General features: G+C 34.2%; 1 long non-coding RNA gene across 1 annotated transcript in view; it reads left to right on the top strand.

The window, feature by feature from the left end:
* The window catches only part of LOC116154765 (uncharacterized), an 84,474-nt gene that overhangs the window by 29,590 nt on the left and 39,839 nt on the right, over positions 1-15,045 (top strand). Inside the window, exon 3 of the long non-coding RNA XR_010382198.1 lies at positions 9,288-9,487. This is a non-coding gene — a long non-coding RNA (uncharacterized LOC116154765). The remainder of the gene's footprint in view (positions 1-9,287; positions 9,488-15,045) is intronic.

The following is a 15,045-nucleotide window of genomic DNA, read 5'->3' as shown; positions in this document are numbered from 1 at the left end:
TGGAAAAGGAAAGAAGTACTAAAATAAATATGCCATGTAGTCAAAGAATAGTGTCTAAAGCTCGAGTATATTTAAATCTCATCTATTGCTGTAAACTTGGCTAATCTACTTAAGCATTTGTTCCTTCAGCTTCCTCGTCTGCAAATAGAGGCAACAGTCTTACCTACCTCTGAGAGTTGTGATGAGGACAGAATCTGCATGACTCTTGTAAAGCAATTAGAACAATACCTGCAACACAGCAGGACTGTGGGTCAGTGGGGACCCAGACAGAGGGGCAACAGTTGTCTCAGCCATGTTCTTACTATGGTCAAAGATGGAAGTACTCCAGAGCACATACGGGAACGTGGGGGTACCTTTGAAGCCCTCGATACATCACATATCCCGTTAGCCAAAACAAGTCACGTGGCCTCTTGTGTAATTGTTGGGGTAAAGAATGAATATTTTGAAACTATTATCAAATATACTAGTTAAAGCCACTACTTGCAAGATTGGTCCTTTGAGGTTTGATTGTATAGGAAGGTGGTGAGGTAGTGGCTGTTTGAATAAAAAAAAAATCAAGATTTTTTTGCACATTGGCTTGGTCTGGAAGAGTTTAAAAGGAAGAAAAATGGAATTATCTGTGTTTGAGGAAGTGGAGCATAAGGGATTTTTAAAGAGTGTAACTTTGATCTATGTGTGCCTTTCACAGTTTTCAAGAAAGGCAAACAAAGAAAAGGGTTATTTTGAAAGTATTTTTTGCTTGCTGTTTCTGTGATTATGCTGTCAGTCTGGGCCTGGAGTAGATGAACAGCAGCATATTATACACAAAAAGCAACCAAGTCACTGCAATCCCAACAAGCTTTTTGAAAGAATTTACAAACTAACCATTTAAAAACCTCACCCATATTACCATGCAGATTCATCACCCATTCATAAAGTTGACCATCTCTTGTTTTCTCCCCGTAAGACTGGATTGGAATTCTGAGAATTAATCTTTTTCACAATCCCTTGCCAGAGGCATCCCAGTTAAAATTCTGTCGTTTAGAATCTTCATGCAGAAGCTGTTTTTCCCCTCTCAGTGGTAGGCAAACACAGGAGCTTTAACCAAAGTACAAATCTCCCACATGTGCCTGTGGCAGCTGTGGTTACCAGGGATGCGGGTTACCATGGTTCCTGGCCCTGGTGGCAACAGCAGCTTCCTGGTTTTCGGAAGCCTAGGGATGAACCTCAGAGCCAGAGTGGCCTTTCCAGACTTCTTCCTCCAGCCGTTTCAGTGAGGATGTAAGCACTTAATTTCTTATCCTAAATCTCTTCCTGTTAGAAATACCTACAGTGGTTTCTGTTTTCCTTCTCTGAACACTGATCTAGCATTTTTCATGTTGAGTGGCCATTTATATTTCCTTGTTCACCAAATACCTACTCAAAATCATTGCCCATCTTTTATCCTATTGCCCGTTAAAATCAATTTTAGACATAGTAACATGCCATCCCTTTGTGCTACTCCATTTTCCTGGCTTTCTTTTTCTTTTTTCTTTTTAACTCTGGTAATGATTTCTTGTCATACTGAAATTTTTATTTTTATGTATTCAGAACAGGTATTATTTATCTCTGTGGCTTCTGATTTCCTCTAAATGCTTAGAAAGATCTTCCTCACTCCTGGTTATAAATATACTTACCTGTATTATTTTTCATACTTAGTTACTTTGTTCTTTATTTTTTAATCTCCACTAAATTTGGAATTTATTTTTATGAATAGTATAAAAGAGGGTTATACATTTATTTTCTAAATTGAGAGCCAGTTGTCCTACAAAAATAATTTAACAATACTTTCTTTACCATTTCTCATATGAATTTTTAAAATTTGTAATTGAATTTTTTAAACATGTAAGCATTATTAGGACTTCTGTTCTCTTTCATTGAAATTTCTGTAGACTATTTTTTCACTTCTGTATACTTTTGATCATCATTGCTTTTTTATTTAATCATTTTTTATTGAAGTATTATCGATTTACAATCTTAGTTTCAGGTGTACAGCAAAGTGATTCAGTTATACATATACATACATATATATCTTCAAATTCTTTTCCATCATTGCTTTTAATAAGATTTATTCTCTAAGGCAGTTTCCTTGAAAATTCTCACACATCTGTCCTTTCCTATGAATTTTCGAATGATTTTTTCCAGTTCAAAAAATTTGTCAAAGTTTATATCTAATGTAATTTAACTGCATTAAGCATACATATATAGACAAATAACACATAAATTTGGAAAGGATTGATATTTCAAGGCTATCAAATACTGGAACATAGAGTGTTTCTGCATTTATTCAGATTATATTATATATCTTTCAATAAAATTTTATAGTTTTCTTCAATAACTTGTATTTTTCATGTTAAAATGTCTGTATATAGTACAACATATTCCATTCGATTAGATCTAACTAGTCACTAAAATACTGAAATGATTTATTTACTTATCCATTTATTTCATTGTCTTCTCATATAATAATTAATGAACCCAACTGTTCATTGCTTAAGAAGTTGCCATATACTTGACCGTGACCATATCCATTTTTCAGAAGCCATAAGCCAATTTATCAAGCAACTGAACCAAGAGATTCTGATGGGCCTGCAATTTTTATAAACATTTTGCACATTATATTAAGATGCAAAATAGCTGACATGTTAAATGTTATACAATGTAGAAATTTGAACACTGACTTATAAAGATCATATTTATATGTGCTCATAAACAGTGATCACCTATTAATTATCAATATTAGCAAATAAAATGATTTGTATTCTGTAAGTCTTATATGTGATTTTCCTCCCATAAGATTATGAGGTGGTAGTGAAATTATTGCTTAGCATAATCAAAAGAGAACAATCTTGGCTGAAGACTAGCAAAACAGACCCAAAGTTAAAAGAAGTTGTTTCAAAATAGAGGGTGGTTTACTAAGGGCATTAAGAGACCTTAATTTGTTCTCTTCTACCGGATGTCTATAATTGTAGGCAGGGAGAGACCATCTTTTTTTATCTGTAGGGAGAGAGGATAGTTTTCCCAGAAGTGTGGTATCCTACTCTGAAAATCAGCTTCAGGACAAACAACAGCATTTGAGGGCAACAGTTCTTTGTTGTGTGTCGTGGTTGATAACATGTGTAGAAGCAAATGTTGAAAAACAACCCGAAGGCTAGAAGGGAGAAATGAAGGGATATTATTGTAAGAAACGTGTGCTCAAGGTCAGGTGGAATATTACCTAGAGGTAGATGAATTAAAGATGTACTCCATAAATGCTGAATCAACCACTAAAATAACGAAACACGATGTTAGAACTAATAAGTAACAAAGAAGAGGAAATGAAATAATAATAAAAAAAAATACTCCAAAAGAAGACAAAAAGAAGGAAAATGGATTGCCACCCAGCCTATGGTATTTTGTTACGGCAGCCTGAGCAGACTAAGACAGATGTCTTCAGAAAAACCTACAGATAACATCCTACTTAATGGGTAAAGACGGTTATTTTTCCCTCGGACATGTAATGGGGCAAGAATGTCTGCTCTCATCATTCCTACTGAGTGTTGTTCTGGAAGTCCTAGCCTATCAAATAGACAATAAAAGAAATAAAAGGCATCCAGGCTGTAAAGAAAGAAGTTAATCTGTCTTTATGCACAGACAGCATGGTCACATATGCAGAAGATTCTATGGAAAAAAATTAACTAGAACTAAATAAAACATCAGTTTAGCAAGGTTCCTGAATACCAGGTCAATATGTAAAAATTAGATGTAGCATGGTAATTTTCAATTTCCCTTATATCTTCTACATTTATTAATTAGAATTCCTCTGAAAGGAAGAATTGTCCCTTCTCACCCATTTATTTAGTTAATCATCTATTCATTTTAATACGAGCTCATGAATATTTATTTTATAATTTGGGTTATAATCCAATACTATGGTTTTTTTTTTTTTTATTGTTGTTCTGGATTTGGATGTCAAGGGGCTCTTTTTGGTTGACATGTCTCCCTCGTTCCCTCTTTCTTTCTTTCTTTCTTTTTTTTCCTCTTTCTTTTTATTTCTCTCTCTCTCCCTTCCTACCTCACTCCCTTTTCTTCCTTCTTTCTTCCTCCCTCCCTTCCTTCCTTCTGTCCTTCCTTCTCACTTAGTTTTTTTCACTCTTGGAGTAATTCTTTCCTTTTTGACACCACACAGTGCTCCAAGTTCACCTTGTGTTTTTCCAGCTCAAAGCCTATATTCAGCTACTTCAGAAGAAGCCCTAGTACTTTTTATTTAAAAAAAAAAAAAAAACAGTGCTTAGAAATCAAAAGTAACATACTGCCATCTCTGAAGACTCCAATACATTACAGGGTTCCTTGTATCCTGCCACAGCCACCTTGCTTACTTGTTACTTCTTGATGGTGAGAAACCTGGCTGCCATTATCTAGCATATAGTTACTTCCTTCTTCAGACTTCTTCAACATGTAATGTAGTTTCAGTTTTACTAACCCCTACTCAGTGATAGTTTCAGAGTTACTAACCCCTACTCAGTGAGAAACAGTCTTACCAATGGAAGTGTTTGTGCACAGCTCTTTCTGTCTTTAGCCTTACAATAGCTACTTAAAACACCGTTGTACAACAAGACAACGGTCAGCTCCTTTGCTTCACATCCCCTTCAGTGTGATTATGTTGTATGTTTGTCACACAGATTCATGTGTCACCGACTGCGATACACTTGAGGCTCTCTTCAGCATCCTGGCATCCTGGTTAATTATTTTTTTAATTGCATACAGTAACATCAATCTTCCTCGTGTACAGTTCTAAGGGTTTTGACAAATGTATAATCGTGTATCTACCATCGGAATATTTCTATTCCCCTCAAAATTTTCTCACGTGCTCCTTATGATCAACTCTTCCTCCCACCTGCATTCCTGCCAACTACTGATCTGTTCTTTGTCTTCATAGTTTTGTTTTTCACAGAATGTCATATATACATGTAGACTATTTAGCTGGCTTCTTTCACTTAGTAAAATAGACTTAAGATTTATCCGTGTTGTTTCATGAAGCAGTAGTTCATTGATTTTGGTTGCTGAGTATTATTCCATCACATGGGTATAACCCTGTTTAACCACATCCCCATTGAAGGACAGATGTTTTCAGTTTTTAGTGATTATGAATAAAGTTGCTATAAACATTCTCATACAGATTTTGTGTGCTCAAAAGATTTCAGCTCATTTGGGTAAATACCTAGCAACAGGATTGCTGGGTTTGTATGGTAAGTTTATGTTTAACTTTATAAGAAACTGCCAACTCATTCTTAATTTTGATTAAATCCAATATATTATGTTTGTAGATTGCATTTTTAGTGTCATATCGAAAAACTGTTTATAAAACCCAAGATTATATAGACTTTTTCTAGAGATTTTATGGTTTTACATTTCACAGTGGCATCTGTAACTCCATTTTGAGTTAATTTTTGTGTTAGATGTGACAGTTAGGTCGACCAGGTTTACTTTTTTTGCATGTGGTCATCCAATTGCTCCAGCATCTTCTGTTGAAAAGACTGCTTTCTCCTTTGAATTGCCTTTGCTCTTAGGTCAAAAATCAGTTGATTGGATAGTATGTGTCTATTTCTAGGCTTTCCATTCTGTTCCATTGATCCATGTGTCTATTCTCTCACCAGAGCCGCGTTCTTTTCTTCATTACTAGAGCATATGTGTAGTCTTGAAATCAGCTAGTGTGAGTCATCTATCTTGATTTTTTTCAGAATTGTTTTGACTACTCTGTTCCTTTGTCTTTCTGTTTATATTGTATATACAACTTATAAATTAAAAAAAAAAACCCTTGTGGTTTTGATTATAATTGCATTGAATCTATAGGTTATATTGAGGAGGATTTACATAACAGCAATACTGTATCCTCAGTCCATAATCACAGTATGTCTCTCCACTTCTTTAGGTCCCTTGATTTCTTCTATTAATGATTTTTTTAGCTTTCAGCATATAGATTCAGTATGAATTTTGTTCACTTTATTCCCAGCGATTTCATATTTTACAGTGATATTGTAAATGGTATTTTTAAAATTTAAAATTCCAATTTTGCTAGTAATTAAGAATATGATTGACTTTCGTATCTTGATCTTGTTTCCTGACACCATTCTTTAAAAATGCTTATTAGTTCCAGAAGATGTTACGTATACTCTTTTGGTTTTCCTACACACATAATTATATGTTTGAATATTGCAATTGTGTGGGTAATTTATATGTCTTTCAAATAATGGAAAGAGACCATTTTTTAAAGAGAAAGATACATACAAAATTATGATCATCATAAAACTGTAGCCTAACTAATATTTTTTAAAGTATCTAAAGAAAAATTTAATAGATACGGTATTTAGAAAAGATAAGCCAAGAGATCAAAGTGTTGACATTTGTAGGTTAGTAATTAAACAATCAGCACATTTCAGGGAAGGTGGACACTGAATCTTCAGGACAATGAATAAGATTTCTGGTGGAGACAAGAATGATTCGTCATATCGGAACTTGGCCTGGGTGAAATTACCTCCATTTGTCTGATTTCATTTCCTACAAGCGTCCTATTGATTATCCTTTGGTTTCAGGTTCTCAAGTCAGAGTGCTTTGGTTCTGTCCAGCCCCGGCATTCCATTGTTAGGTTCAGGCTTTTTAGTATCTTTGAATTCCAGTTTCCTCATTTGTAAAACGAAGTTAAGAACAGTACTTAACTCATAGGACTAATGTAAGAATTAAATAAGATAATGGAGTCCAGTATGCTAACATGGACATCTCATAAGTAAAATGGATATGGCAGATGTCTGAGTTTCCACTGTTCTAACACCCCAACGATAGCACCCTAAATTGGCACCCCTCTCGTGAAGATGGCCAGGTGAGAGACCCCAGCAGCCAGAGGCAGTGGAGTGTACGAAAGTCTAATTGAGCTGAGGGGGCTGGAGATAAGAGTGCGTCTTTCGCATGGGGGAGCTGAGCACTGGCAATTTGGCTCTTCTCCTGGGGCTTCCAGGATGACTCGGAGAGAAGCAACTGGGCACCCACTTGTGCCCAGGGCATCATTAACCAAGACTGGACCGAAAGAGCTAATAAGACTTACCCCTTCTGTAATATACAGCTATCACAGTCAGGGAGACTTTTGCTAGAAAGTCTTATGTCTCTTTTCCTTTCCCAGCCCTGGGGATTCTGGAAGGAGGAGAGGTGTTGTGGGGCAAGAGGACTGCAAATGTCCTCCACACCGGCGCCTCCTTTCCACTTGCTACCTTGCAGGCACTGGCAGTCGGAAGGTGAGCACTGAATCATCCGTGGGAGACAATCAACTGGATTTTTAATATCTGAAAATGCATGCATAGCTATATATTCTGCCCAAGATGTCTTAAGAGACCAAAAAGGAAAAGTAAACAGAACAATTTTTGAAGGAAAAAATAAAACACTCATATTTGTACTCTACAGAAAACAGACTGTGCAATTAACAGGTTTTTTTTGTAGCTGGGAACAACTTTTTCCTAATTGGGAGCTCTTTTTTTTTTTTTTTAACTTACTTTTTCCTGTCAAGAAAAATGTTTTATTTTTCCTTTTATCATTTTAATGAAGTGTTGAAAGAATGTGTGTAAGATATGAAACAATAAAAGTAACAACACAAACCAAGCTATAATTTAAGAACTACAGGTTACAAATACCTACTAAGCGCTCTCCCCTGTTACCTGTACCTATTTCCACTCTAGGAGTAATCACTGTCTTCAGCTTGCGTTTGTGTTTCTTTGTGCAGCAGACATTGTCGGTGCCCCACCTACGTCCCCTTGGCACTCGCCATTCCCGTTAAAGCAGATGGAGTCTCGCTGCACGTGTCTGCAGCTGTGCCGAGGGGATTTCTCTAGGGTGGATAAGGCAGGCTAGAAGTTCCAGAGAACCTGCTTTTTCTTTTTTATTACTGTTTAACACACACACACACACACACACACACACGCCTCTAAGCAATATATTGTTTAGTTTTGTGGTATCACAAATGTGATGTCACACATTGTGTAGTTTTCTGGGACTTGCTTTTTTCATTCAACGTCTTGTTTCCAAAATTCATCTGTTCTATGTACACATGTAGTTTTGCGTATGGTGTCTTATGACTACAACTCACATCAACATAGTATTTTAAATTCATTGTTCCACTGACGGACATTTGGATTGTTTCCGTATTCTTTCTATTGTGAATAGTCCAAGACTCTCAGGGCACCTGTGCAAAAATTGTTGTACCATAGTGCACGAGAATGTGTGCTCCAAATTGCATTCCGAAGTGGTCGTAGCAACTTACACTCCCTCTGGTGTAAGAATTCCCACTGAACCAGATTCTCCACAACATTTGATCTTGGCGGATTTCTTCATTGAGTTGTAGTGCTGGCTTTATTGTATATGAAGTTCTCATCCTATGGGGATCTGTCTGGACTCACTGGAATAGTCACTGGTTCATTTATCTGTGGTTGCATCAATAGCATGTTACGTTTATTACTATATTTTGTAGACTATCTTATCTGACAGAGCAAGTTCCCCTCTTCAGTGTTTAAAGGTTGACTTAACTATTTGTGGATATTTTTTCCCAAAATGATTAAAAATTCTTTCATGGTTTCCTTGAATATTTAGGTTAATTTAGAAAGTAGTGACTTCTTACAGCATTGAGACACATCTTCCAAGAGCCTGGAATGCCTCTCTTTTTATCAGATTATTTTCTGTGTTACTTAGAGCTTTGAAGCTTTGTCCGTAGAGGTCTTGTATATTCTTTTAAAGGAATTCCTAGGCACTTTATTATTTTTATTGCTATTGTGAGTGTTATCCTCTTAAACTTGATTTCTGTTTGGGTACTGTTAGTGTAGAGAACCAAATCTCTCATAAGTAGATGTTCACATTATCTGCAAATGATGACAGCTTTATGTCTTATCTTCTAATGCTTACATTATTTTTTTTCTTCCTTTGTATCTTTGCCAGAACTTCCAATAGTAGGTTAAACATTAGCAGTGTTAGTGGGGCTTTTTGTGTAGTTCCCATCTTAAAGGGAATGCATCAAATGTTTTTTTAAATTAATTACAAGGTTTACTGTGGGTTTTGGTATATATCTTTTACTAAGTTAAAGATAGTTCTTTTTTATTCCTAATTTGCTGTCTTTTGTGAAGAATAGAGCTTGCCTTTTATCAAATGCCTTTCCTAGCCTCAATTGTGAAAATTACATAATTTTGTCTCTTTAGTCTATTAACGTCACAAATTACAGTTGATAGATGAAATTCAATTTATTTTATAATTATCAGACTTCCCTGGATATGAAGAGAGAGAAATATGATGTCTAGAGCTGCTGCAGCTCAGGCAAAGACCTTGTCTGAGAATGAAGCCAACACACAGGGAAAAGCAGAACAAAACTAAGAGATGAAGAGACCAAGTCCTGGTAATGCAGTCGTCATGGTGGCATCAAGCCACAGGTGAACTCATCACTGCCCTAAACGTCTGTTGGGTAAGTCAATAAATTATCTGAAACCAGTTTCACGTTGCTTTTTGTGATATGTACTTGATTGGAAAACATTACTCACATCATTCAGGTCTGGTTTTTTTTAATTGCCTAACCTTGTGTATGAAATTGCCAATTCTGCCTTTATGATTTGAATGACTCCTTTACTCTAACATCAATTTGAAAAAATTTATGAATCTCTTTCTTAATATAATCCATTTGTCTATTTTATCTAGTCCTTTACAAGTGGTATTCTCATTTTTTAAAGTTGTGTTGCTTTTCGATTATATTTATTTTTAAACAGTTCAAAGTCAGGAGGTTTAGAACAGTGTACATTAAAAACTCTCCCCCCAACTCCTGACTTTTAATCACAGTGTTTCCTATCCAGATCACCCAGTTGGGTCAATTTTCTGAACAGCTGTGTTTCTGAGAACTTTAAGCACACGCAAAGCAGATATATTATAAGCCAAAAAGGTAGTATACTATAAAAATTCTGCACCTTGCTTTTTAAAATGGTGAATCTTACAGATTAGTCGACTTCAGTATATAATGCACATTTTCATTATTTTTATAGCTGGATAGTATTCCACTGAATGAATATAGCCTCATTTGTTTTACCAGTCTTCTACTGACAGACATTGAAGTTACTTCTTTCTCTTTTTACTATTACAAATAGTTATGAAATGAAAGCCTTTTGCATATATCATGTTGAATGTGGGAGTGTGTAACTCTAGTATAAATTCTTTGTTGTGGAAGGACTGAATCAGAAGGTATATATATATATATATATATATACACATTTTTAATTTTTGGAAAAATAATGTGAAAATACCTTGGCTTAATGTTACACATTTCAGGTGGCAATATGTTTAAAAATACCTGTTTTTCCATAGCCTATTATCAAAAATGTTTGTACTGATGAGTGAAAAGTCTTACTCACTATTTTAAAATCAGCTTTGTTGAGATACAATTTACACATGATAAAATGCAGCCCATTTAAAATGTACACTTCAATGTGCTTTGACAAATTTATACGCCTGTGTAACTGCCTCCACAATTAAGATAAAAACGTTTCCATCACCGCAAATATTCCCTTGAGCCCCACCTCAGTGATCCCCACGCCCATCCTTAGTACCTGGAGGCCGCTGATCTGCTTGTGTTGCTGTGTATCAGATGCAGTGCTTGTCGAGTTTCTCATCCATGGAATTGTACACCGTGTGCCCTTTTGTTCCCAGATTCGATCATGTTTTTGTATCTGCGGTCTATTATATTTTATTGCTTAGCGGTATTCCATTGTAAAAATACAATTTATTAGTATACCTATGAGTGAATATTGGAGTTATTTTAGTTTTTGACATTTGAATTAAATTACTATGGACATTGGTGTACAAATTTTTATATGTCTATATCTTCTCCATACTTTAGGGTAAATACTTAAAAGGGGAATCTCTGGGTCAAACTTTGTGAGAGATTGCTGGCTAGAGCAAACTCTCTCTCCAATTTTGCATCCTTGTCACTAGTGAGAGTTCTAGTTGCTCTACATTCTTTCTAACACTTGGTATTATCATTTACATTTTTGCCATTTTAGTGAGTCTATAATGCTATCTTATTAGAGTTTTAATTTGTGTTTCTCTGGTGATGAAGGATGTTGAGCGTCTTTACTCATTGGCCATTCTGACGTCTATTCTGAATTTCCAATCCTTTGCTCACTTAAACAAATTTAGTTGTTTGTTACAGGGTTGTAGGAGTTTATAGCTGCACCTGTATCTGTATCTGTTGTCCGTCTTATTCATCGTCATCAGTCATCTTTTGGACAGAAGCCTTTTGTCAGATAAATGTACAACTTTTTGCCAGTTTGTGGTTCACCTTCTCATTTTTTAAACCATATCTTTTGAAGAGAAGTTTTTCATTTTGATTAAGATCAATTTATCAGTTTTTTAAAGTGTATTTATTTGCTTTAGCTGAGGAATCTTAGCCAACATAATGACAATTTTACCCTGTTTCCTTCTGGGTGTTTTATACTATTGGCTTTTATGTTCATGAACAATGAATCTTTTTTGAATTATTTTTTTGAATGTGGAGGGAGGTAAGTTTCATCAATATCAAGTTCATTTTCTTTCATGTGAATATGAAATTTTTCCAGGCCCATTAATTGAAACCAGTATCTATTACCCATAAATTACCTTTTCATCTTTAAACAAAATTAATTGACCTTATATCTTTAGATATATGTATGGATGGTCAACTCAATTCTATTGGTTTATATATCTGTGTTTACACCAATATTGTGCCGTCTTGATTGTTGTAGAGGGAATGTTGAAATAAGGTGTTGGAACGCCTCCAAATATTTTCTGCTTTTTCAAAATTGTTTCACCTATATAGATTCTTTGGATTCCAGTATAAACTTTAGCAGCATCTTGTCAATTTCTGTTTAAAAAAAGCTTGCTGGGATTTTGGTCAAGATTGTGTTAAATCTCTTGGTCAATTTGGGGAGACTTGACATTTTAAAATACTGAGTCTTCCAATCTTTGAATATAATGTACCTCTTCATTTATTTCCTTCTCTTCTCAGCCATGTTTTACAGCTGTGATTATGTAGATCTTGAAAATATTGTTACCCAGAAGGTATTTGTGTTTTCTGATAATGTGTAAATGGTATTTTTAAAATTTTAATTTCCAATTTTTTATCAGTAATGCAGAAATGCAATGCATTTTGTATGTTAGGCCTAGTATACTGTGACCTTACAAAAATAAAGAGATTTCTACACCTTCCTTTCCAATTTATATGCCTCTTCTTTGCCTTCTTCCATATTGCACTAAATAGGACTTCTTTGTTCCTAATATTAAGGGGGAGAATCCAATGTTTCACTATTAATTGGGAGGTTAGAGAAAGATTTTACATAGAACCCCATGTCCAGTTGAAGAGGCTCCATCTTTTTCCTCTCTTTTTCCCAAGAGCTCATCATCAGTGGACGCCAAATTTTGTTCAATGATTTTCTGCATCTATTGAGAAGGTTCTATGTATTTTCTCCTTATTCTGTTAAAATGGTGACTTATGATTGATGTTTAAATACTAAACCAATCTTGGGATTAAACACTATTTCTGAGATAAATTCTACTTGGTCAATATTTCTTATACTTTATAAGTATTGCTGAATATGACTGCTAATTTTTCTTTTTTTTCCTTGTTGTTCATGTAATACATCGGTATGCTATTCTTTTTCCCTTTCTCTGTCCCTTGTTGTGTTTAGTTTTGGTATCAGGGCAGTGCGCCCCCTATTTTCTGAAAGAGTTAGGATTTAGTATTCTTTATTTCTGAAAGATTTGGTATTCACCAGTGAGACCATCTGGGCTGAGAGTTCTTTTGCAGGAAGCTTTTATATCACACCACCACTTCTCTAACAGTGATGGACCTGTTCAGATTTTCAGTTTCTTTTTGAGGTAGTCTTGGTAATTTTATCTTCAAAGGGAATTTTATGTTCACCTAAGTTGTTGAATTTATTGGTATGAGGTTTTTCCTTACTGCCCTTCTAATGTCTCTGTGACCTGTAATGACAGCTCCCCTCATATTCCTCAAATGGTGATATGTACTCTCTTTCTCTTTTTTTCCTTCATCAGTCTAGTAAGGTTTTACCAATCTGATTTATATCTTCAAAAGACGAACATGTGGTTTTGCTATTTTTTTAAAAAATTCTTTATCTCTTCTCCATTTTGTTTTCAGGTTTTTATTTTATTTTATTTTATTTTATTTTATTTTATTTATTTTATTTTTTTTTTAGATTCTTAAGGTGGAAGCTTAGCTTAGAAACTCCATTTTAAATCTTTTTATAATGTCAACATTTATAGTTATATGCTGCTCTCGAATTACTGATTTAACTGCGTCTCACGGTTATTCATGTATTTTCATTTAGTTAATTTATTTCAAGATATATTCTAATTTCCTTTTTTATTTCTTCTTTGATCAACAAATTATTTAGAAATGTATTAATTAATCTCCAAATGTTTTAGGTTTTCTAGGAAGCTTTCTGTTACTAATTTTTAACTTAAATTTGTTGTAGTTAAAAAAAATGCTCTATGATTTCATTCTTTTTGAAATTGCTGTGACTTGTTTTATGAATGAGCATGAATATGGTTTATCTCGATGAATATTCCATGACCCATTAAAATAATTCATATTTAGCTGTTATTGGGTGGATTATTTATATATAATTATATTTATCAAGTTATATATTTATTATGTAATAATGTAATTTTACATATACATAGTCCAGAAAGTTGATGGTGTTATTAAAACATTTATAACTTTATTACTGTATCTAAGCAGTGCTATATACAAGAAAACAAAAAAGAGGCATACAGATTGGAAAGGAAGGCAAAGAAATGTATTCATTCACTAATGACATGAGCATGTATATAGAACTGATGGTTATTTTCTGATGGAAAATTAAACTCTTTTTTTTTTTTTTTTTTAACAATTCCTGTTTTAAAAGAAAAGAGTTAACCCTCTAAGCTTTCATCTTGGGGGAAAAAAAAGAGGAGAGAGAGGAAATTCTACATAAATACAAAGCTTACTCTCTCATTTCTTTGCAAAGAAAATATTTTTCTTTTTTTTTCTTTCATTTGTTCCTTGACTCCTATTCTTTGAGGAGGGAATGAGAATATAATTCTACTGCATTCACGTAACTTTATTCTGAGACTATACTTCATCTGCATAGAAGCCAGGGTGGCCAACATGCAGGACCAAAGGGCCAAGCTTGGTATTTTCCCCTCCACTTGTGTGAGACAAGTCATTTGAATATTTGTTGAAGCGTTTAGAAATGATTGAATTTTCTGCACATCTGAAGACCTACCATCTTTGTCCATTATTTTCTAGTGGAAAATTAAACTTATCATTTCTGTTTAATAATTTCTACTTAATATGCAGAAAGGTAAGGTTTCCAGAAAAACTTGTTATTTCTATAAATACTTGATATATCCTTACAGTTTTTATTTTATTTTTACCATTGGTTGTAAACAGTTGAAAATAGTATAATAATCCTTTTGTGTAGATAGACTTAGGCTACACAAAAGTTGTTATAATAGTGATGATTGCTATGAAAAATAAGCTTAAAGAATGAGAACTCCAGCTAAAACATTAACAAACTAATAAACTTAAAGCAACTTGAGATATATTGTCAAAAACTGAGATTATATCAGCATGTGACCTCAATTTATCTGTGTTTAAAGATCTTATTTTTTTGTCATATTTTATCAGTCTAAGCAAATGCTTTCAATGTACTTGAAAGTAATTGAATTTTCCCCTGCTATAGCACTTTAATTATTTATTAATTTTTACATCACTCTTGAAGGTTTCTATTTAATAATGTTTCTTTCTTTATATTTCATCTAAGATGTGAGATGTATTCCGGGGGCTGACGGAATCATATTTCTAAAGGGTTGCATTTATCGTGTATTCTTACTATTCACTTTTAGTTGTGAGCATAATCAATAGTCTGGCTTTTAAGATACATTATATAATAGAGAAATAATAAGGCTCTTTGAGTGTTTTCCAGCATTTGCCTCACA

The sequence above is a fragment of the Camelus dromedarius genome, chromosome 9 (genome assembly GCF_036321535.1).
Source record: "Camelus dromedarius isolate mCamDro1 chromosome 9, mCamDro1.pat, whole genome shotgun sequence".
NCBI classification, from domain to species: Eukaryota; Metazoa; Chordata; class Mammalia; order Artiodactyla; family Camelidae; genus Camelus; species Camelus dromedarius.
This window is presented reverse-complemented; position numbering and strand designations above follow the sequence as displayed.